We start from the raw sequence: 24,103 nt of genomic DNA, 5'->3' as shown, positions 1-24,103 counted from the left end.
CATGTGAAAAATTGGAAAATTTCAGGGGTCATTTGACCTTTTGAAGACATTTAAGTGATTTTCTAGCCATTTAATGACCGTAATTCAAATTTGAACTACATCTACATGCAACGGCTAACCATAACGGTTTGAAAACTCATATTTGTGTACTTTTGTGCGAGTTAAAAAATCATCAAACGATGTAAATGTCTTGTGTTCAAAAAAGAAAATGTAAAATCTGGCAAGACAACCGCTCCCCACACGATTGGCACTCTATTTCGCGCCTCGAGGTTGGAAGGTGAGTGGCGGGCATTATTAATCAGACACAATTCTGCATTGGGAACCGTTAGCTATTATGTTCACACACGGATTTTGCTGTGGGAATCGTGTGTAATTCAAACTATAGTACTCGTAAATTCCGGCGATCGGTATGTGTACTATTCCGTCGATCTAGTTTCTGGCCACCAATAAATACTACCTTGCTCACGTCGTCCCGCCTGCATTCTAATCTACATCCTCCCCTTGCTCTCCCTCTCTCTGTCTCTCAAATCTCTGCCATGGCGCCGCCAGTCTGGCCACACACTGACGAGGAGTCGCCGCCCCCCGAGGACACTCACTCGAAGAGCAGCAATGGGGACCCCTACGCGTCGCCGGATGAGGTTGCGCCGGACCCCCCAACTTTGGATTGGTTTTGGGGCCAGTACGATCTTTGTCTTCGGAAGTCGCTGCCGCCGACTGAGAAAGCGAGGCAAGTGGCTTTCAAAAAGGAGATGTCGGAGGAGGATGCCAGCTACCAGGCGGCCTGTGAAGCCCGTGATGCCGCCTGGAAAAAGGAGGCAGTGGAGCTTTGGGGGCGGGCGTGTCGTCGTGCGGAGGTGTACGAAGTCGGGTACTTCGCGAGGAAGACCAAAGGCGCTAGGCGCCTCGTCGCTGCGTGGAGGTGGGCCGATAAGATCTTGCGTGCCACCGACGAGGAGCTCCGGTGGGCGCCCAATGAAATGGCAAGATCGTTCATGCTCGTCCGCATGCAAGAGGCAGATCGGTACTTCAAGCGCTGCGAGGCCGAGGAGGCGGAGTACTGCCTCCGCACTGGGAAGACACCGCGCACTAGGGAACTGTTGGCGAGGGGCTGTCGGAATACTGGCCCCAGGAGGGATTATTAGTTTTAGTATTGTTTGTTTTCAATTTTATGCATTGTACCTAGTAGTTAAGTATCATCATGTATATGTGATGATATTATATATATTCAGTGATGAACTAATGAACAATTAATATAATATATATTATGAATTCCATTTTCTATCTATTTTTGTATACTAATTTGAATCTATCTATTATCATCCACATATACAAAATGGAAAGTGTATAAACACACATTGAAACAGAACATATAAGAATGGAAAACAGAGTACAGACATTGAAACAGAGCAATAAACAGAGCAATACTATGATTGCTGTGAATACATAGCTATCCACGTTGAAACAACTCAACAAAATAAAACACGTCCATGAGACCATGACCAGCAGCCGTTGCCTACGGTAGCTCTTGGCTCTACCTGAACTCGTGCAGGCGTTCGTCCAAGCGGTCGACACGCTCCCGGCACATATGGAGCATGATCTCGAGCTCCAAGTTGGCTATTTCATCAAAGATCACCACCTCGAGGATGCGACATCCATGTTCCTCTACTGCTCCCAAGTGGACACCTGGGCCAAGGAGGCGGTCGAGCCTACCGACCAGCGCGTTGGCATCGAGCGGGCCACAGACAAGGCGAACGGCGCAACCCATGCGAATGGCGCTACAGGTGTCCGGTGCCAGTACGGCGTGGCCAGCCTCTGGTGCAAGTACGACAAAGAGGGCATGTGCCCACTCCTGGCGAGGAATGGGTGCACTGACGGGACGTGTACCCAGCTACGATGCCCTGTCGACAGTAGGCAATCGTTGATGGATCCGCTCTTGCTGTGCGGCGCAGCGCGCCTCTCGCTCTGCGGCGCTTCAATGGTCTTGTCGTGCGGCGAGTCGCAGCCTATCAGCGCGGACACGCCTAGCTTTCTCTGTGGCGCACGATCAATCATGTTGTGCGGCGAGCTGCACCCTTTCGGTGCTGACATGCCTATCTTGATCTGCGGCGCTGAAGCACCATGCACCAAGGGTCTGCTCAACCCTAGCGATGACGTGCATCACGGCTTCGTCCATCGCGTTTCCGGGGAGCACCACGACCTCGATAGGCCGTGGCGCCTTCTGGTTTTCCTCGTCGATGAGGTTGATGGCAGAGGCAATGCTTTGGTGGGTTGGCATGCTTGGAAAAGATGGATGTGCTACAGGCTGCACTTGTTGCCTTCGTGCGTCACCTAGGTTTATGCGCAATATCACTGGGTGGCAGGAAATATGTGAGGAAAAGGCGGGAAATGGTGGCGTGTTCATAAAACGCCATCAACTAATGGGAACTTAACACATATAGGGAACATTGAGCTAGCACAAGAAGTAGATGATGATGAGATGAACACGGACCACACTAGGGAACCCGTCGGTGATGAATTCATCAATCACAAACGGTTGTACACTAGCAAGCATTTGCCCACAACACACACGGCTTATTCCATCACAAACAGGTCAGATGGATCAACTGTATGCCACGTAGCGCACATTGTCAAAAGTAATGCGGTAGACCTTCTTTAACATGTGTTAAAAAAACAAGGACCTCAAGGTTAAATTAACTGATGGGATGGGTCATATCAGTCATTTAATTTGATAGATATGACCCATCCTATCAGTTAATTTAACATCAACACAACTTCCCATCCAGTCACCCATCTGATGGCTGCTCCAGCCTGAGCATACTTAACTTGAGAGTTCTCTTACATGAGCTACTGGTGGAACAGCTAGTCCTTGCTGATATAGGATGCCTCTTCGCATCCTTATGGCGTATCCGGATGACCGCCCGCCCCCCAATGGCCAACATATGTTGTGTAGACAGAGCATATCACATACGTCTTATTAGAAGCAATCGTCTATGTTATTATCGATCATTGCACACATTTCTGATTACAGACCTATTTGCCGCGTATCACACACATCTTGTTATATTGAACAGTTTCTGTTCTCTTGTCTTAGCGCAAACAGTTCATCCGAGTGAACCGCATGTCGTATATCGCACACACCTTGATCTGGCTGACCGTTTATTTTGTGTTGCCTAATCACAAACAGTTCATCCGAGTGAAGTGTATGTTGCATATTGCACACACCTTCATCTGACAACCCGTTTCTTTTGTTCCTCCTCATCACAAACAGTTAATTTAACTGAACTGTATGCCCTGAATCGCACACGCAACCAAAATCTGAATCGTGTTTGATGCGTCTGTCATCGCAAACGTTTTGCACCTTTTTTGACGGTTTTTTTACCTACGTACCCCCGACAGATCGAAGGGAGAGCCAAAAACCTAATTCCACCACCGCAACTTTCTGTATCCACGAGATCCCATCTTGGGGCCTGTTCCAGAGCTCTGCCAGAGGGGGCATCCACCATGGAGGGCTTCTACATCAACACCATAGCCTCTTCGATGAAGTGTGAGTAGTTTACCTCAGACCTACGGGTCCATAGCTAGTAGCTAGGTGACTTCTTCTCTCTTTTTGGATCTCAATACAATGTTCTCCCCCTCTCTTGTGGAGATCTATTCGATGTAATCTTCTTTTTGCGGTGTGTTTGTTGAGTCCGATGAATTGTGGGTTTATGATCCAGCTTATCTATGAATAATATTTGAATCGTCTCTGAATTCTTTTATGTATGATTGAGTTATATTTGCAAGTCTCTTCGAATTATCCATTTGGTTTGGCCAACTAGATTGGTAGTTCTTGCAATGGGAGAAGTGCTTAGCTTTGGGTTCGATCTTGCGGTGTCCTTACTCAGTGACAGAAAGGGTTGCAAGGCACATATTGTATTGTTGCCATCGAGGATAACAAGATGGGGTTTTTATCATATTGCATGAAGTTATCCCTCTACATCATGTCATATTGCTTAAGGCGTTACTCTGTTTTTAACTTAATACTCTAGATGCATGCTGGATAGCGGTCGATGAGTGGAGTAATAGTAGTAGATGCAGAATCGTTTCGGTTTACCTGTCTCGGACGTGATGCCTATATACATGATCATACCTAGATATACTCATAACTATGCTCAATTCTATCAATTGCTCAACAGTAATTTGTTCACCCACCGTAGAATATTTATGCTCTCGAGAGAAGCCACTAGTGAAACCTATGGCCCCCGGGTCTATTCTCATCATATCAATCTCCATTACTTTAATACTTGCTTTGTTTTTACTTTGCCTTTTACTTTTCACTTTGCATCTCTATATCAAAAATACCAAAAATATTATTTATCATCTCTATCAGATCTCACCCTCGTAGGTGACCCTGAAGGGATTGACAACCCCTAATCGCGTTGGTTGCGAGTAGCTATCGTTTTGTGCAGGTACGAGGGACTTGTGCGTGGCCTCCTACTGTATTGATACCTTGGTTCTCAAAAACTGAGGGAAATACTTACGCTACTTTACTGCACCATCCTCTCCTCTTCGGGGAAATCCAACGCAGTGCTCAAGAGGTAGCAAGAAGAATTTCTGGCGCCGTTGCCGGGGAGGTCTTCGCTCAAGTCAAGACATACCAAGTACCCATCACAAACCCATCTCCCTCGCATTTACATTATTTGCCTCTCATTTTCCTCTCCCCCACTTCACCCTTGGCATTTTATTCGCCCTCTCTTTCCCAATCTTCTTCTCCTCTCTTTTGCTTTCCCTTTCGTTTGCTCGTTTGGTTGGAGTAGATGCTTGTTTATTTCTAAATAGAGAACCTAAGATCTATGGATCCTCATCCGCTTGCTAATCTCTTTAAGAGATCCAATTATGTTGAACCAATTGCTAGTGAGTTTTGTGCACTAGATTATCTTTATGAAGTTTTGCTTGAAATTCGTGAATCTGAAAATTGTGATGACGAACTTTATGAAGTGATTCACGATAATTCCTTGAATAAAAAGCATGATTGCAATGATTTTCCTATAAATTCTCTTGATGTCAATTGTGCTAATAATATGCAAAACCCTAAGCTTAGGGATGCTAGTTTGGCTATGTCTACTACTTGTTTCAATGATCATGATTGGGGTGATTCTTCTTATAACCTTGAAAATTTATTTAAGCCCCATGATGAATATGAGATTGATAATAGTGTTTGCAATAATATTGAAAGTGGGATTGGAAGAGTGTCAACTTAAGATCCCACATATTTGGAGTATGTTCAATCTTATGATATTTTTGATAAAAGTGGGTTCGGAAAGGTCATGACTTTAGTTAATGTCAATCCCACTATCTTGGAAGAGTGTCAACTTTGCATGCATGTGGATCATGTTGAGAAAATGTTATGTGATAGCTATTTTGTTGAATTTGCTTATGATCCTACATGTAATTATTATGAGAGAGGAAAATATGGTCGTAGAAATTTTCATGTTACTAAATTACCTCTCTTCATGTTGAGATTGCTATCATCTCTTTGTTCTTCCTTGCGTATGCTAGTTTTTTGCTTGCCTTGATAATTTGTTTGTTTACAAGATGCCTATGCATAGGAAGTATGATAGACTTAAGTGTGTTTGTCACATGTTTTATGATGCTCTCTTTGTGCTTCAATTCTTGTCTTTCATGTGAGCATCATTGAAATCTCAATGCCTAGCTAAAAAGGCTTTAAAGAAAAGCGCTTGTTGGGAGACAACCCAATATTTTTCCTTGATGTTATTGAATAAATCTTGCATCTACTCTCTGTTTAGATGTTTTTTATCTTTTAATTAGTGTTTGTGCCAAGTAGAACCTATAGGATAAGCTATGATGATAGTTGATTTGATTCTGCTGAAAAACAGAAACTTTGTGCTCACGAGAAAAAAATCAATAAATCACAGAAACGTGCTTTTGCATTGATTCTTTTTCCTGCTGATCAATAGACAAATTTTCCAGTACGTCCAATTTTGGTAGGATTTGTAGAGTTCCAAAAGTTTGCGTTAGTTACAGATTACTACAGACTGTTCTGTTTTTGACAGATTCTGTTTTGCGTGTGTTGTTTGCTTATTTTGATGAATCTATGGCTAGTAAAATACTTTATATTCCATAGAGAAGTAGGAATCACCAATATAAATAAAGAATGAGTTCATTACAGTACCTTAAAGTAGTATTTTGTTTTCTTTCACTAACGGAGCTCACGAGATTTCTATTGAGTTTTGTGTTGTGAAGTTTTCAAGTTTTGGGTGAATTCTTTTGATGGATTATGGAACAAGGAGTGGCAAGAGCCTAAGCTTGGGGATGCCCATGGCACCCCCAAGATAATACAAGGACACCAAAAAGTCAAAGCTTGGGGATGCCCCGGAAGGCATCCCCTCTTTCGTCTACTTCCATCGGTAATTTACTTGGAGCTATATTTTTATTCACCACATGTTATGTGTTTTGCTTGGAGCGTCTTGTATTATTTGCATCTTTTCTTGTTAGTTTACCACAATCATCCTTTCTGTACACACCTTTTGAGAGAGCCATACACAAATTGGAATTTTCTAGAATACTCTATATGCTTCACTTATATCTTTTGAGCTTGATAGTTTTGCTCATAGTGCTTCACTTATATCTTTTGAGCGTGATTATTTTTGCTCTAGTACTTCACTTAGATCTTTTAGAGCACTGTGGTGGATTTGTTTTAAAGAAACTATTGATCTCTCATGCTTCACTTAGATTATTTTGAGAGTCGTTAATAGCATGGTAATTTGCTTAATATTAATACACTTGGTATTCAAGATATGTGAAACTTTCTTTTGAGTACGTTGAATACTAAGATAAGTTTGATGCTTGATAATTGTTTTGAGATATGGAGGTGATAATACCAAAGTAATGCTAGTTGGGGTGATTATGAATTTAAAGAATACTTGTGTTGAAGTTTGTGATTCCCGTAGCATGCACGTATGGTGAACTGCTTTGTGATGAAGTTGAAGCACAATTTTATTTATTGATTGTCTTCCTTATGAGTGGCGGTCAGGGACGAGCGATGGTCTTTTCCTACCAATCTATCCCCCTAGGAGTATGCCTGTAGTGCTTTGGTTTTTGATGACTTCTAAATTTTTGCAACAAGTGCATGAGTTCTTTTGATTAATGTTGAGTCCATGGATTAAACGCATCCTTTCACCCTTCCACCATTGCTAGCCTCTCTAATACCACGCACTTTTCACCGGTATCATACACCCACCATATACCTTCCTCAAAACAGCCACCATACCTACCTATCATGGCATTTCCATAGCCATTCTGAGATATATTGCCATGCAACTTTCCACCATTCTGTTCATATGACACACATTACTTTTGTCACATTGCTTTTTGCATGAACATGTAGTTGACATTGTATTTGTGGCAAGGCCACCCTCATAATTTTCATACATGTCGCTCTTGATTCATTGCATATCCCGGCACACCGCCGGAGGCATTTATATAGAGTCATATTTTGTTCTAAGTATCGAGTTGTAATTGTTGAGCTGTAAGAAAAATAAAAGTGTGATGATCATCATTATTAGAGCATTGTCCCAGTGAGGAAAGGATGATGGAGACTATGATTCCCCCATAAGTTGGGATGAGACTCCGGACAATATATATATATATATATATATATATATATATGTATATATATATATATATAAAGAGGCTATAAAAAAAGAGAAAAGGCCCAATGAAAAACAAAATGAGAGAAAAAGAGTGAAGGGACAATGCTACTATCCTTTTACCACACTTGTGCTTCAAAGTAGCACTGTGATCTTCATGATAGAGAGTCTCATATGTTGTCACTTTCATATACTAGTGGGAATTTTTCATTATAGAACTTGGCTTGTATATTCCAATGTTGGGCTTCCTCAAAAGTGCCCTAGGTCTTCGTGAGCAAGCAAGTTGGATGCACACCCACTTAGTTTCTTCTGTTGAGCTTTCATATATTTATAGCTCTAGTGCATCCGTTGCATGGCAATCCCTACTCACTCACATTGATATCTATTAATGGGCATCTCCATAGCCCGTTGATATGCCTCGTTGATGTGAGACTATCTTCTCCTTTTTTGCCTTCTCCACAACCACCATTCTATTCCACATATAGTGCTATGTCCATGGCTCACGCTCATGTATTGCGTGAAAGTTGAAAGAGTTTGAGATTACTAAAGTATGAAACAATTGCTTGGCTTGTCATCGGGGTTGTGCATGATTAAATACTTTGTGTGATGAAGATAGAGCAACAGCGAGACTATATGATTTTGTAGGGATAACTTTCTTTAGCCATGCTATTTTGAGAAGACATGATTGCTTTGATTAGTATGCTTGAAGTATTATTACTTTTATGTCAATATGAACTTTTGTCTTGAATCTTTCATATCTGAATATTCATACTACAATTAAGAAGATTTACATTGAAATTATGCCAAAGTATCACTCCACATCAAAATTTCTCTTTTTATCATTTACCTACTCAAGGACGAGAAGGAATTAAGCTTGGGGATGCCTGATAGGTCTCCAACGTATCTATAATTTTTGATTGCTCCATGCTACTTTATCTACTATTTTTGACTATATTGGGCTTTATTTTCCACTTTTATATTATTTTTGGGACTAACCTATTAACTGGAGGCCCAACCCAGAATTGCTGTTTTTTGCCTATTTCAGTGTTTCAAAGAAACAGAATATCAAACGGAGTCCAAACGGAATGAAACCTTCGGGAACATGATTTTCTCACCGAACGTGATCCAGGAGACTTGGACCCTGCTCCAAGGAACAACCGAGGCGGTCACAAGGGTGGGGGGCGCGCCCTCCCCCCTGGGCGCGCCCCCTACCTCGTGGCCCCCCTGTTGCTCCACCGACGTACTCCTTCCTCCTATATATACCTACGTAACCCCGATAGATCGAAGGGAGAGCCAAAAACCTAATTCCACCGCCGCAACTTTCTATATCCATGAGATCCCATCTTGGGGCCTGTTCCGGAGCTCCACCGGAGGGGGCATCCACCATGGAGGGCTTCTACATCAACACCATAGCCTCTCCGATGAAGTGTGAGTAGTTTACCTCAGACCTACGGGTCCATAGCTAGTAGCTAGATGGCTTCTTCTCCCTTTTTGGATCTCAATACAATGTTCTCCCCCTCTCTTGTGGAGATCTATTCGATGTAATCTTCTTTTTGTGGTGTGTTTGTTGAGACCGATGAATTGTGGGTTTATGATCCCGCTTATCTATGAATAATATTTGAATCTTCTCTGAATTCTTTTATGTATGATTGAGTTATCTTTGCAAGTCTCTTCGAATTATCCGTTTGGTTTGGCCAACTAGATTGGTAGTTCTTGCAATGGGAGAAGTGCTTAGCTTTGGGTTCGATCTTGCGGTGTCCTTACTCAGTGACAGAAAGGGTTGCAAGGCACGTATTGTATTGTTGCCATCGAGGATAACAAGATGGTTTTTTTATCATATTGCATGAAGTTATCCCTCTACATCATGTCATATTGCTTAAGGCGTTACTGTTTTTAACTTAATACTCTAGATGCATGTTGGATAGCAATCGATGAGTGGAGTAATAGTAGTAGATGCAGAATCGTTTCGATTTACCTGTCTCAGACGTGATGCCTATATACATGATCATACCTAGATATACTCATAACTATGCTCAATTCTATCAATTGCTCAACAGTAATTTGTTCACCCACCGTAGAATACTTATACTCTTGAGAGAAGCCACTAGTGAAACCTATGGCCCCCGGGTCTATTCTCATCATATCAATCTCCATTACTTTAATACTTGCTTTGTTTTTACTTTGCCTTTTACTTTTCACTTTGCATCTCTATATCAAAAATACCAAAAATATTATTTATCATCTCTATCAGGTCTCACCCTCGTAGGTGACCGTGAAGGGATTGACAACCCCTAATCATGTTGGTTACGAGTAGCTATTGTTTTGTGCAGGTACGAGGGACTTGTGCATGTCCTCCTACTGGATTGGTACCTTGGTTCTCAAAAATGGAGGGAAATACTTACGCTAGTTTACTTCATCACCCTCTCCTCTTCGGGGAAATCCAACGTAGTGCTCAAGAGGTAGCAAAGAACAGTTCTTGCTAGAAGCCCGTAGCAGCCACGTAAAACTTGCAACAACAAAGTAGAGGACGTCTAACTTGTTTTTGCAGGGCATGTTGTGATGTGATATGGTCAAGACATGATGTGATATACATATGATCATGTTTTGTAAAAGTTATCAGCAACTAGCAGGAGCCTTATGGTTGTCGCTTTATTGCATGAAATGCAAACACCATGTAATTGCTTTACTTTATCACTAAGCGGTAGCGATAGTTGTAGAAGCAATAGTTGGTGAGACGACCAGGATGCTATGATGGAGATCAAGGTGTCGAGCCGGTGACGATGGAGATCATGATGTTGCTTTGGAGATGGAGATCAAAAGCATAAGATGATGATGGCCATATCATGTCACATTTTTTGATTGCATGTGATATTTATCTTTTTGCATCTTATTTTGCTTAGTATGGCGGTAGCATTATAAGATAATCTCTTAACTAAATTTCAAGGTATAAGTGTTCTCTCCGAGTATGCACCGTTGCAAAAGTTCTTCGTGCTGAGACACCACGTGATGATCGGGTGTGATAGGCTCTATGTTCACATACAACGGGTGCAAGCCAGTTTTGCACATAGGGAATACTCGGGTTAAACTTGACGATCCTAACATGTATAGACATGGGCTCAAAACACTGGAGACCAAAAGGTCGAATGTGAATCATATAGTAGATATGATCAACATAGAGATGTTCACCATTGATGACTACTCCATCTCACTTGATGATCGGACATGGTTTAGTTGATTTGGATCACGTATAATTTAGATGACTTGAGGGATGTCAATCTAAGTGGGAGTTCTTAAAGTAATATGATTAATTGAACTTTAATTTATCATGAACTTAGTCCTGATAGTATTTGTGAATTATGTTGTAGATTAATAGCTCACATTGTAGCTCCCCTATGTTTTTTATATGTTCCTAGAGAAAAATAAGTTGAAAGATGATAGTAGCAATGATGCAAGCTGGGTCCGTCATCTAAGGATTATCCTCATTGCTGCATAGAAGAATTATGTCCCTGATGCACCGCTAGGTGACATACGGACCTATTGCAGGAGCAGATGCAGAAGTTATGAATGTTTGGCTAGCTCAATATGATGACTACTTGATAGTTTAGTGCACCATGCTTTACGGCTTAGAATTGGGACTTAAAAATGTTTTGAATGCCACGGAGCATATGAGATGTTCCAAGAGCTGAAATTGGTATTTCAGACTCATGCACATGTCGAGAGGTATAAGACCTCTGACAAGTACTTTGCCTACAAGATGGAGGAGAATAGGTCAGCTAGTGAGCATGTGATCAGAATGTCTGGGCACTACAATCGCTTGAATCAAGTGGGAGTTAATCTTCCAGATAAGATAGTGATTGACAGAGTTCTCTAGTCACTATCACCAAGCTACTAAAACTTTGTGATGAACTATAATATGCAAGGGATGACGAAAAAAATCCTGAGCTCTTCGAGGTGCTGAAATCGGCGAAGGTAGAAATCAAGAAAGATCATCAAGTGTTGATGGTTAACAAGACCACTAGTTTCAATAAAAAGGCGAGGGAAAGATAGGGAACTTCAAGAAGAATGGCAAGAAAGTTGTCACTCCTGTGAAGAAGCCTAAAGCTGGACCTAAGCCTGAAACTGAGTGCTTCTACTGCAAAGGAAATGGTCACTGGAAGCGGAACTACCCCAAGTATTTGGCGGATAAGAAGGATGGCAAAGTGAACAAAGGTATATTTGATGTACATGTTATTGATGTGTACCTTACTAGTGCTTGTAGTAGCCTTGCGTATTTGATATATGTTCGGTTGCTAAGATTAGTAACTCGAAACATGAGTTGCAGAATAAATGGAGACTAGTTGATGGTGAAGTGACGGTGTGTGTTGGAAGTGGTTCCAAGATTGATATGATCATCATCGCACACTCCCTATATTTTTGGGATTAGTGTTGAACCTAAATAAATGTTATTTGGTGTCTGCGTTGAGCATGAACAAGATAGAATCGTGTTTATTGCAAATACAATTATTCATTTAAGACAGAGAATATTTGTTATTCTGTTTACATGAATAAAACCTTCTATGGTCATACAACCAATGTTAATGGTTTATTGAATCTCGATCGTAGTGATACACATATTCATAATATTGATGCCAAAAGATGCAAAGTTGATAATGATAGTGCAACATATTTGTGGCACTGCCATTTAGGTCATATTGGTGTAAAGCGCATGAAGAAACTCCATGCAGATGGACTTTTGGAATCACTTGATTATGAATCATTTGATACTTGCAAACCATGCCTCATGGTCAAGATGACTAAAAACTCCATTCTCCGGAACAATGGAACGAGCTAATGACTTATTGGAAATAATACATAGTGATGTATGCGGTCCGATGAGTGTTGAGGCTCGTGGTAGGTATCATTATTTCCTGACCTTAACAGATGATCTGAGCAGATATGGGTATATCTACTTAATGAAACACAAGTCTGAAACATTTGAAAAGTTCAAAGAATTTCAGAGTAAAGTGGAGAATCATCGTAACAAGAAAATAAAGTTTCTATGATCTGATCGTGGAGATGAATATTTGAGTTACGAGTTTGTCCTTCATTTAAAACAATGTGGAATAGTTTCACAACTCACGCCACCTGGAACACCACAACGTATGGTGTGTCCGAACGTCGTAACCGTACTTTATTAGATATGGTGCAATCTATGATGTCTCTTATCGATTTACCACTATCATTTTGGGGTTATGCATTAGAGACAGTTGCATTCACCTTATATAGGGCACCATCAAAAATCCGTTGAGACGACACTGTATGAACTGTGGTTTGGCAATAAGCCTAACCTATCGTTTCTGAATGTTTGGGGATGTGATGCTTATGTCAAAAGGCTTCAGCCTGATAAGGTCGAATCCAAGTCGGAGAAGTGCGTCTTCATAGGATACCCTAAGGAAACAATTGGGTACACCTTCTACCACAGACCCGAAGGCAAGGTATTTGTTTCCAAGAATGGGACCTTTCTAGAGAAGGAGTTTCTCTCGAAAGAAGTGAGTGGGAGGAAAGTAGAACTTGATGAGGTAATTGTACCTTCTCTCAATACAGAAAGTAGCTCATTCGAGAAATCTGTTCCCGAGATGCCTACACCAACTAGAGAGGAAGCTAATGATTATGACCATGAGCCTTCAGATCAAGTTATTACTAAACCTCGTAGGTCAACCAAAGCATGATCTTTCGGTCTATGAGGGTACGTGGATACACTCTCCCCCTCTCGTTGCTATGCATCTCCTAGATAGATCTTGCGTGAGTGTAGGAATTTTTTGAAATTGCATGCTACGCTTCCCAATAGCAGGACAAAAAGAATGATGATGATGATGACATCAATGTAGCATGATACAGAGGAGGAGGTCGAAAAGAACGACGATGCCGCCTCCGCCATTGTAGTAGGATGCGAGCGAGGAGGCCGAGAGGAACAACGTCAGCGATGGCTTCAGTGTAGTAGGACATGAGAGAGGAGACAGAGAGGAACGACGACCGCGCGAGTGTAGTAGGACATGGGAGTGGAGGTTGAGAGGAACGACGCCGGCGATGATGCTAATGCAACAACAAGCGGGAGAGAACGACGATGGCGACAACACTAGTGCAGTAAGATGCGAGCAAGGAGACAGAGAGGAACGACGCTGGCGATGGCTTTAGTGTTGCAGCATATAGGGGAAGAGGTTGAGAGGAACGATGCCAGCGGTGGCTCTAGTGCAACAACATGCGGGAGAGGAGGTCGAGATGAGCGACACGCCGACACCGATGGTGACACAAGTGTAGGAGGAGACAGGAGAGGAGACCGAGATTAAGGAGTGTCATTACACTACTAGGAGAAACCTTATAGATAGAAATTTAGTAGTAGCGCTGGTTATGGGTCCAGCGCTACTGCCACTTAGTAGTAGTGCTGGTTAACACCAAGTGCTACAGGTACCAAAGTAGCAGTAGCGCTGGGCCCCCTGGCACCGCTACTGCTAAGTGGTCCCATGGCCACCGGTAGGTGCTACATGTAGTACTAGCGGTCGGCTAGAACCAGCGCTACTACTAGAGATATAGCAGTAGCACTGGTCGACGAGCCAACCCTACTGCTAATGCTACCTTATACTCTTCCCTGCCGGCCCGATCACTCTCCCTCTCACACTCTCATCGTCCAACCCCCGCTTCCGCCACCCGCTGCCGCTGTCGCCTCCTCCTTCCTCATCGATAAGCCGCCTCCCTCCTCCTGCTCCCTCGGGTGGCCCTCCCACTGGTACGCGTTGGTGCTATACAAACATTTTTTAACCCCTTTCCATGATGACATTTGGAACCGTCGCCAAGTGAGTGTGGGCGATAGGGGGGGGGGGGTCCTTCCCACACGACCCAGCAACCACCGGGGATAGGCCCTCCTGGCACATAGGCTGGGGTAAAATGAGCTTGTGTGCAACCGGCGAGGCATCGAAACCCAATCATTTCCGTTCGTATGTACATCCCACAAGGTGAATCCCAGAAAAACATTTCCGTTTGTATGTATATCACACACAATCAATCCAAGGAGTATGGTTCTGTTCTTATGTACATCCCACACATTCATTCCAGGGAAAACGTTTCCATTCGTATGTACATCCCACACAGTCAATCCAGGGAAAATGTTTTCATTCGTATGTACATCCCACACAGTCAATCCAGGGAAAATGTTTCCGTTCGTATGTACATCCCACATAGGTTTATGTATAGGCTTGTGTGTGATAGGTGTAACTATCACACATGCTCTGCCTTGGTTAAACGTTTGCTTTTATCAACTACATCACACACGATTTGATGAAGAAAAATGTGTGGCATATCCATCACAAGCGCTTTTACTTCTAGAACCATTTGCAAAGTTCCATGACCCATTTAGCAGGTTTATTAGTTTACAATTAATAGTTCCAGTATTACGAAAATTCACATTTCATGTCGAACAACTGTTTGCCAATTTCATATCAGACACATAGATATATTTTAACATCACAGTACGATTGCTGCCTGAAAACAACACATTGCAACATATAGCTAGTTCAACTTCATAAGAAATATTAGAACAATATATTCATTTCCCTAATAGAGATCATCCAGACTCGTCTTATCCTCCTCTACTTTCAGTTCAGTACGAACCTGTTTTGCACTGGCCAACTGGGAAAGTGCATCCTCCTTCGCCAACACCATCTTAGCAAAGTGTGATTTAAAAAATCTAAGCTCAGTCTCCACCTTCCTCTTTTTATCCCGCATCTTCAAATATTCTTCAGCATTGACAACACTTTCTCTAAGCCTACCTCTGTTCTCTTCCTGATACATGCTCCAAAGCTTAGCTAGGCACATCTTCAAAGACTGTGGCCACTCTTGATCAACCCACTCAAAGTAAGAACACTTCCATTCATCCTATATTATTTAAAACTATATCAATAACAATTGTAGGGAAAATGGGTTTATAGCAACATAGAAAATCACCAATACTTATTTTGAAAAACTGAAGAAACAGGTTAATTATGGCATATCTTCTCAAAAAGATCAATGTGCAAATGAATTAATTGCTACTGAGACAACAACCAAATTCTGAAACATCAGAAGCTATAATTAACTACAACACGGCTACAAGTTCTAACTCATGTACTATAAATAACAAATTGAACATTTTAAGAGGAAGGTAAATATAACTGCAACAACATAGCGACAATGTTTGGATGACAACAAATTGATACTAACAAGTGTGTACATGCACAAATTTAGTAACATAGAACTAATAGCACTAAGGGCATCCACTATGTACGCCAAAACCGGTGTAAAGAGAACTATTGCTACATCTCGCACCGGTGCCCTGCGCTGGCAAGCCAATGCAGCGGAAAAAAATTAGGGACCCGAACTCCGGAGCACCTAGTTGCTCCGACGCCTAGTTCCTTCGTGCCGTAAAGATTTAGTATTTTACTGCTTGGCTGCTTGGATGTGTGGACAAGTTGGCTGCACAAACTGCTGAAGCGGTGCCAAATAATTTTCTAATGGCACCGCTGATGAGATGGCAACATTTTTAGATACTAGGTACAAACTGTGACACTGTCTTAGGATGCGTTTGGTTGAAGGTGTGGTATGAATGGGTTGGGACCGTGACAGTGTCTGAATCACATCTAACAAATGATTTGTAACAATGAAAGAGGGTCTAACCTTCTCTGCACATGCCAGAAACTTCCTCCCACTGTCCACAGATTCAAACGCAACTAGCTTCACGCATGGAGATTGATGGTGACAACGAGCAAACAGATCTTCAGCCACCCCACTCCATTCATTGCAACTGATGGTCTTAGGGAACTACAAGAGGAAGAAATGACTCAAATCGACCGCCAGGTAAAAATCCTTCATTCCAAGTCATAGCCTGAGAGGGAGAAGAGAGGCATACCCGGGTGGTGAAGGAGTCATCGTCGGAGGAGGAAACGCTAGAGAGGTCTTTAAAGAAGACCATGGCGACCCCGACGGTAGGATGCGAGACGACGAGAGCGAGGAAGCAAGTGAAGAAGCGGCTATAGCTTAGGAAGGAAGGAAGGAAGGGGGAAACAGGGGAAATGTGACTTGTGGTCGGGGAGAAAAAGGTGGTGGGGAAGGGGGGTAGATATTTTGGCATTAGGGCAAAACTTTCGAAATGTGGAGGGAAACTTTGCGCGTGGTGCTGCCGGACACCATTCACTTTGAACGATAGTGTGCATCGCAAAGGATTCTTCCGCTTTACACGCATGGGATGAGTTTGATAGTTCAAATTTTGGTGGAAATTTCCCCGAGTACGTCATTGCATAATTTAACATCGCTTGCTAAATTGGGCACACAAAAGAGCATACAACACATAGACCACACTTACTGAATCGAGCAATTTTAGTAATTAAACAGAGCCAGTTGACCTAAACATTGCTCTAACAAAAGACCAGCATTAAAAACAAAGCCTAGGTACGCATAATTTTAACAATTCCGCCGCTACGCCAGCCTATGCATCACCGGTGTAAGATGAGACGTTGATGACTTGTCCTGGCGACATGCCGCCGTTGGTGGACTCGATGCCCCCCCTGCTGAAGTCGACTGCGTCCTCGTCCTCGTCCTCGGCACCGTCCACAAGGTTGTAGTACTCGTAGTGGCTGCGCCAGAGCTCGGTTGGTACCCCACCGCCGATTCCTTGACGGACAGACTCTTCTCTACCTCGACCTGGGCCACGTGCAACACCTCCTCCTAGCACTCCTCAATCTCTGACGCCTCCTACATCTCCAGCTCCCGCTCGACGACCTCATGAGGAAGCAGGTGCTCCATGGCCACCGCCACCCTTTTGGACGTGGGTTGCATGCTGGATTCCGAGGTGGCCTAAAATATCTTGGTGTGGATGGCCTCGACCTGGGCCAGCACGACATCGGTGGCACAGACGGCAGCTCGAGCGCTCTCGGTGTTTGCGCCCGCTGTTGTAGCAGCAGCTGCAGCCGTCTCGGCTGCCACATACGCCCTCTCGGCGGAAGCGATCCCGCTCAATGCGGATGCGGCGACACTCTCGGTGTAGGCAGCCGGGCTCTCGGCACAGGCAGCGGTGCTTGGGGGGGGACGCAACCATCGTACGTGCCTTCACGAAGCATTTCCACTGTGTCATCTTTGCAAGAAGGGGGTGCGGAAATGGGGATCAGGATTTGTGGATCCGGGGGTTGCCGGCACTGGAGCTGACGAGCCGACGAATGATGACCCACAAGTATATGGGGTCAATTGTAGCCTTTTCGATAAGTAAGAGTGTTGAACCCAACAAAGCGCAGAAGGAAATGACAAGTAATTTTCAGCAAGATAATGTCTGCAAGTGCTAAAATTGTAAGTAGCGGAGTAGTTTGATAGCAAGATAATTTGTAACGAGCAAGTAACAATAGTAGTAACAAAAATGCAGCAAGGTAGCCCAATCCATTTGAGGTAGAGGACATGCCAAAAGGGTCTCCTATGATAAGCAAAGTGTTCTTGAGGGTACACGGGAATTTCATCTAGTCACTTTCATCATGTTGGCTTAATTCGTGTTCACTACTTTGATAATTTGATATGTGGGTGGACCGGTGCTTAGGTGCTGTTCTTACTTGAACAAACCGCCTACTTATGATTAACCCTCTCGCAATCATCCGCAACTATGAGAAAAGTATTAAGAATAAATTCTAACCATAGCATTAAACTTTTGGATCCAATCGGTCCCTTACGGAATAGCGCATAAACTGGGGTTTAAGCTTCTGTCACTCTCGCAACCCACCATCTAATAACTACCCCACAATGCATTTCCTTAGGCCCAAATATGGCGAAGTGTCATGTATTCGACGTTCACATGACACCACTAAGAGAATGGCAACATTCATATCATCAAAATATCGAACACATATCAAGTTCACATGATTACTTGCAACATGATTTCTCCCGTGACCTCAAGAACGAAAGTAACTACTCACAAATGATAATCATGTTCAAGATCAGAGGGGTATTGAATAGCATAATGGATCTGAACATATAATATTCCACCAAATAAACCATATAGTAATCAACTACAAGATGTAATCAACACTGCTAGTCACCCAGAAGCACCAATCTTTAGTTTTGGTACAAAGATTGAACACAAGAGATGAACTACGGTTTGAGAGGAGTTGGTGCTGTTGAAGATGTTGATGAATATATCCGTCCCCAAGATGGGAGAGTTGTTGGTGATGATGATGATGATGATTTCCCCCTCCGGGAGGGAAGTTCCCCCGGTGGAATCGCTCCGCCGAAGGGCAAAAGTGCTCCTGCCCAAGTTCCGCCTCGAGGCGGCGGCACTTCATCCCAAAAGTCCTCCCTCTTATTTTTCTAGGTCAAAATGACTTATATACCAGAAGATGGGCACTGGAGGTGGGCCGAGGAGGGCAGCACCCACCAGGGCACGCCTGGGCCTCCTGGCGCGTCCAGGTGGGTTGTGCCCACTTGATGGCCCCCCTCTGGTACTTATTTGCTCCAATAATTCTTAAATAATCCATAAAAATCCTTGGGAAGTTTCAGGTCATTTGGAGTTGTGCAGAATAGGTAGTTTGACATAGTTTTTTTAGGTCCAGATTTCCAGCTGCCAGAATTCTCCCCCTTTGTGCATACCTTGCATATTATGCGAGAAAAGGCATTAGAATTACTCCAAAAAGCATTATTATACAATAAAACAACATAAATAGCAGTAGGAAAACATGATGCAAAATGGACATATCAACTCTCCCAAGCTTAGACCTCACTTGCCCTCAAGCGAAAACCGAAATCGAAAAACATGTCCACATTCTTAGAGGGAGAGGTGTCGATAGAAACTATAATATGGACATAGCAGCAGCATGTGACTTATTATAACAACAACAAACTTTAACATAATACTTTCATCACAGAACTTTTATCATAGACTTCTCATGAACAAGTGACAATTCATCACAACATTGAAGTATAAAAGCATAAACTCTATTGGAAACCAACAAACTATGTTCTTAATCAACTTTGCAACTACAATTCATCATCTTTACAGGAAGGGTCACATATCGGAGCCTTTAGGCAAGTCCACATACTCAAACATAATTTAGTCTTCTATGATTGCTAACACTCACCGTGTACACATGAGCAAAACGTTTCAACCGGACATATAGAAAGATAGGGGCTGATAGTTTTGTCTCCCAACGCACTCACCTTAAGGGTGATGACAACAATAATAACTCATGCTACCCATATTCAATTGGATATGTGTGCCTAGATCTTTCCTCACCACATGATTCTTGCCAAAGGAGAAAAATAAAATGAATAGAGAGAAAAACTTTGACTCTTGCATGAAAGTAAATACATGAAAATAAAAGATAGGCCCTTTGCAGAGGGAAGCAAAGGTTTCCAGTCGCTTTTTTATTTGTATGCTCAACCCCTTAGTGCAAGAGAACGTCACGTTATATTTCCCCTTGTGATGGCAACCTTTATTATGCAGTCTGTCGCTTTTATTCTTCACCATCACAAGTTCGTACAACGCTCAATTTTCCCTTACACTAAATGATCTCACACTTTTAGAAGCAGTTTTTATTGCCCTTTTTGCACCGATGACAACTTACTTGAAGGACCTTACTCAATCCATAGGTAGGTATGGTGGACTCTCAAACAAGATTTGGGTTTAAGGGTGTTGGATGCACAAGTAGTATCTCTACTTAGTGCAGAGTTTTTGGCTAGCAAAGATAGGGGCAAGCACCACATGTTGAAGGATCTATGACAATATAACTTCTATGTGAATATGAACAAACATAAATCATTAAGTTGTCTTCCTTGTCCAATGTCAACAATTTTGGCATATAATATTTTTATGGGTGCTCACAATCATAAAAGATTTCCAGGATAGTATATTTATATGTGAATCTTATCTTCCCTTATTAATTCTTTCATGAGTTGCATCATTAACCAATGCTATGTTTGTCAATCTACAATAAAATTTTTCTACTTATACTTTTCCTTGTGTAATGTCATAACTTACCATAAGATTAGCATATGATCTTTTTCTTTTATTTCTTTCTTTTTATTGCAGCAAGAAAGTAAATAAGGCAAAGCTCAAACTAAACTTTATTATATATCTCGCACACGACTACAAGTATTGATCACTAAGAAAACTCTTGAAAAGAAAGGATCGAACTAAACTTTTATTCATCTAATAGCAAAAGATAACCATGGATCAAACTAAGAAAGTATAGGCAAAAGATAGTGGAGATGATACGATACCGGGGCACCTCCCCCAAGCTTGGCGGAAGCCAAGGGGAGTGCCCATACCCGATACTCGGTTTTCTTTTGGTGGTGAAGAAGGTGGTGGTGATGAGGTAGAAGCTTTGCCTTTCTTCCTTAGCTTACGCTTGAGGACGGAATTCTTATCTTTCAGTTCATGGATCTCCCACTCAAGCTACAAGACCTTTTTTGCATAAATCTTGCTTATTTTCCTGCAAGAGATGAAAAGGGATAAACTGGATCTTAGGCCTCTTTCCTTTGTTAGAGAGACTTGACTTCTTAAATTCAATGTTCATGTCCCCAGGTTGGGGCAATGGAACTTCATCCTCCTCCGAGCTCGTCTCCCCCTTCCTCTCAGGATCATAGTCTTCTTCTTCCTACAAAGTTCAGCCATAGTGCTCCACATCCCCATAGACCTTGGAGTTTGTGATATAGTCTGCAACATAAGTCTCACCCTCCGAGTCTTGGGTCGACATAATTTCAAATCTGACAGGAAAACAACGAGAAAATAAAATAGGAGATTTCTCTGTGATATGGAGGTCAACCGGCTCGGGAGGTATATAAAGATTTTTTTTATCTTGGGGAACAAGCAGAACGGAAGAAAACGGAGTCTGGAAAGTACCCGAGGTGGACACAACCCACTTGGGCACGCCTGGCATGCCAAGCACGCCCTGGTGTATCTTATTTTCCTAATTTTCTAACTATTCTAAAACTGACAAAAATTATTTTTGCGGATTTTTTGGAGTCCGTTTACTTACCGTATCACGTACCTCCCTTTTTCATGATTCTGGAGTGTTCCATAAGTGTAGGACCTTGAAGTATGTCTAGAGGGGGGGTGATTAGACTACTTGACCAATTAAAAACTTAACCTTTTCCCAATTTTAGAGTTTGGCAGATTTTAGCAATATTTGGACAAGTCACGCAATCATCACTATAATCAAGCAAGCATGCAAAGAGTATATAGGCAGCGGAAATTAAAGCATGCAACTTGCAAGAAAGTAAAGGGAAGGGTTTGGAGGATTCAAACGTAGTTGGAGACACGGATGTTTTTGGCGTGGTTCCGATAGGTGGTGCTATCGTACATCCACGTTGATGGAGACTTCAACCCACGAAGGGTAACGGCTGCGCGAGTCCACAGAGGGCTCCACCCGAGAAGGGTCCATGAAGAAGCAACCTTGTCTAACCCACCATGGCCGTCGCCCACGAAGGACTTGCCTCACTAGCGGTAGATCTTCATGAAGTAGGCGATCTCCTTGCCCTTGCAAACTCCTTGGTTCAACTCCACAATCTTGTTGGAGGCTCCCAAGTGACACCTAGCCAATCTAGGAGACACCACTCTCCAAGAAGTAAAAAATGGTGCGTTGATGATGAACTCCTTGCTCTTGTGCTTCAAATGATAGTCTCCGCAACACTCAACTCTCTCTCATAGGATTTGGATCTGGTGGAAAGAAGATTTGAGTGGAAAGCAACTTGGGGAGGCTAGAGATCAAGATTCATATGGTAGGATGGAATATCTTGGCCTCAACACATGAGTAGGTGGTTCTCTCTCAAAACTGGTAAGTTGGAAGTGTAGGTTTGTTTTGATGGCTCTCTCCACGAATGAAGAGGAGGTGGAGGGGTATACATAGCCTCCACACAAAATCTAACCGTTACACACAATTTACCAATCTCGGTGGGACCGAATCAACAAACTCGGTCAGACCGATTTAGTAAACCTAGTGACCGTTAGGATTTTCGGTGGGACCGACATGCAACTCGGTAGGACCGATATGGTTAGGGTTAGGGCATAACGTAATCTCGGTGAGACCGATTACACAAACTTGGTGAGACCGATTTTGGTAATTAGCTAACCAGAGAGTTGATCAGGTAAACTCGGTGGGACCGATTTGCTCTTTTCGGTGAGACCAAAATGTTACAAAAGGGAAACAAAGAGTTTACATTGCAATCTCGGTGAGACCAATCGCTCACTTCGGTTAGACCGAAACGTTACGAAGGGAAACAGAGAGATTACAATCCCATCTCGGTGAGACCGAGATCCCTATCGGTGAGACCGATTTGCCTAGGGTTTGTGGCAGTGGCTATGCCATCTGAACTCGGTGGCGCCGGATTGAAAGAATCGGTGTGTCCAATTCTGGCTTTAGGTTTAGGTCATATGAGGATGTGAGAAAGTAGTTGAGGATATTTGGAGCATATCACTAAGCACTTGAAGCAAGAGGTTCATTAAGCAACACCTCATCCCTCCTTGATAGTATTGGCTTTTCCTATAGACTCAATGTGATCTTGGATCACTAAAATGTAAAATGAAGAGTCTTGAGCTTTTGAGCTTGAGCCAATCCTTTGTCCTTGATATTTTGAGGGGTCCACTTTCATCATCCATGCCATGCCATTCATTGAGCTTTCCTGAAATAATAATCTTGGAATAGCATTAGCTCAATGAGCTATATGTTGTTATGAATTACCAAAACCACCTAGGGATAGTTGCACTTTCAGTAAGGTTTCCTTTATGTATTCTTCGGGTGTCAAAGTTTGGATAATATTGCTTTCAACATTAATGGGTGTACTTGAGATATAATGTTTTATTCATTGCCCATTGACAACCTTCGGGTTAGTACCTTCGGCATTATTTATTTTGATAGCTCCGGATCGATAGACCTCCTTGATGACATAGGATCCTTCCCATTTGGAGAGGTGTTTTCCTGCAAAGAATCTGAAATGAGAGTTGTACAAAAGAACATATTCTCCAACATTGAACTCACACTTTTGGATTCTTTTGTCATGCCATCTTTTAACTTTTTCTTTGAATAACTTTGCATTTTCATAAGCCTGGGTTCCATTCATCTAATGAGCTAATATCAAATAACCTCTTTTCACCAGCAAGTTTGAAGTCATAATTGAGTTCTTTAATTGCCGATAATGCTTTATGTTCTAACTCAAGAGGCAAATGACAAGCATTTCCATAAACCATTTTATATGGAGACATACCCATAGGATTTTTATAAGCTGTTCTATAAGCCCAAAGTGCATCATCTAATTTCTTAGACCAATTCTTCTGGGGCCTATTAATAGTCTTTTGTAAAATTAGTTTTATTTCTCTATTGCTAAGTTCAACTTGACCACTAGACTGAGGATGATAAGGTGATGCAATTCTATGGTTAACATCATACTTAGCAAGAATTTTATGGAAAGCACGATGA

Source organism: Triticum dicoccoides, chromosome 3B, assembly GCF_002162155.2.
Source record: "Triticum dicoccoides isolate Atlit2015 ecotype Zavitan chromosome 3B, WEW_v2.0, whole genome shotgun sequence".
NCBI lineage: Eukaryota > Viridiplantae > Streptophyta > Magnoliopsida > Poales > Poaceae > Triticum > Triticum dicoccoides.
Note: the sequence above shows the minus strand (reverse complement) of the source record.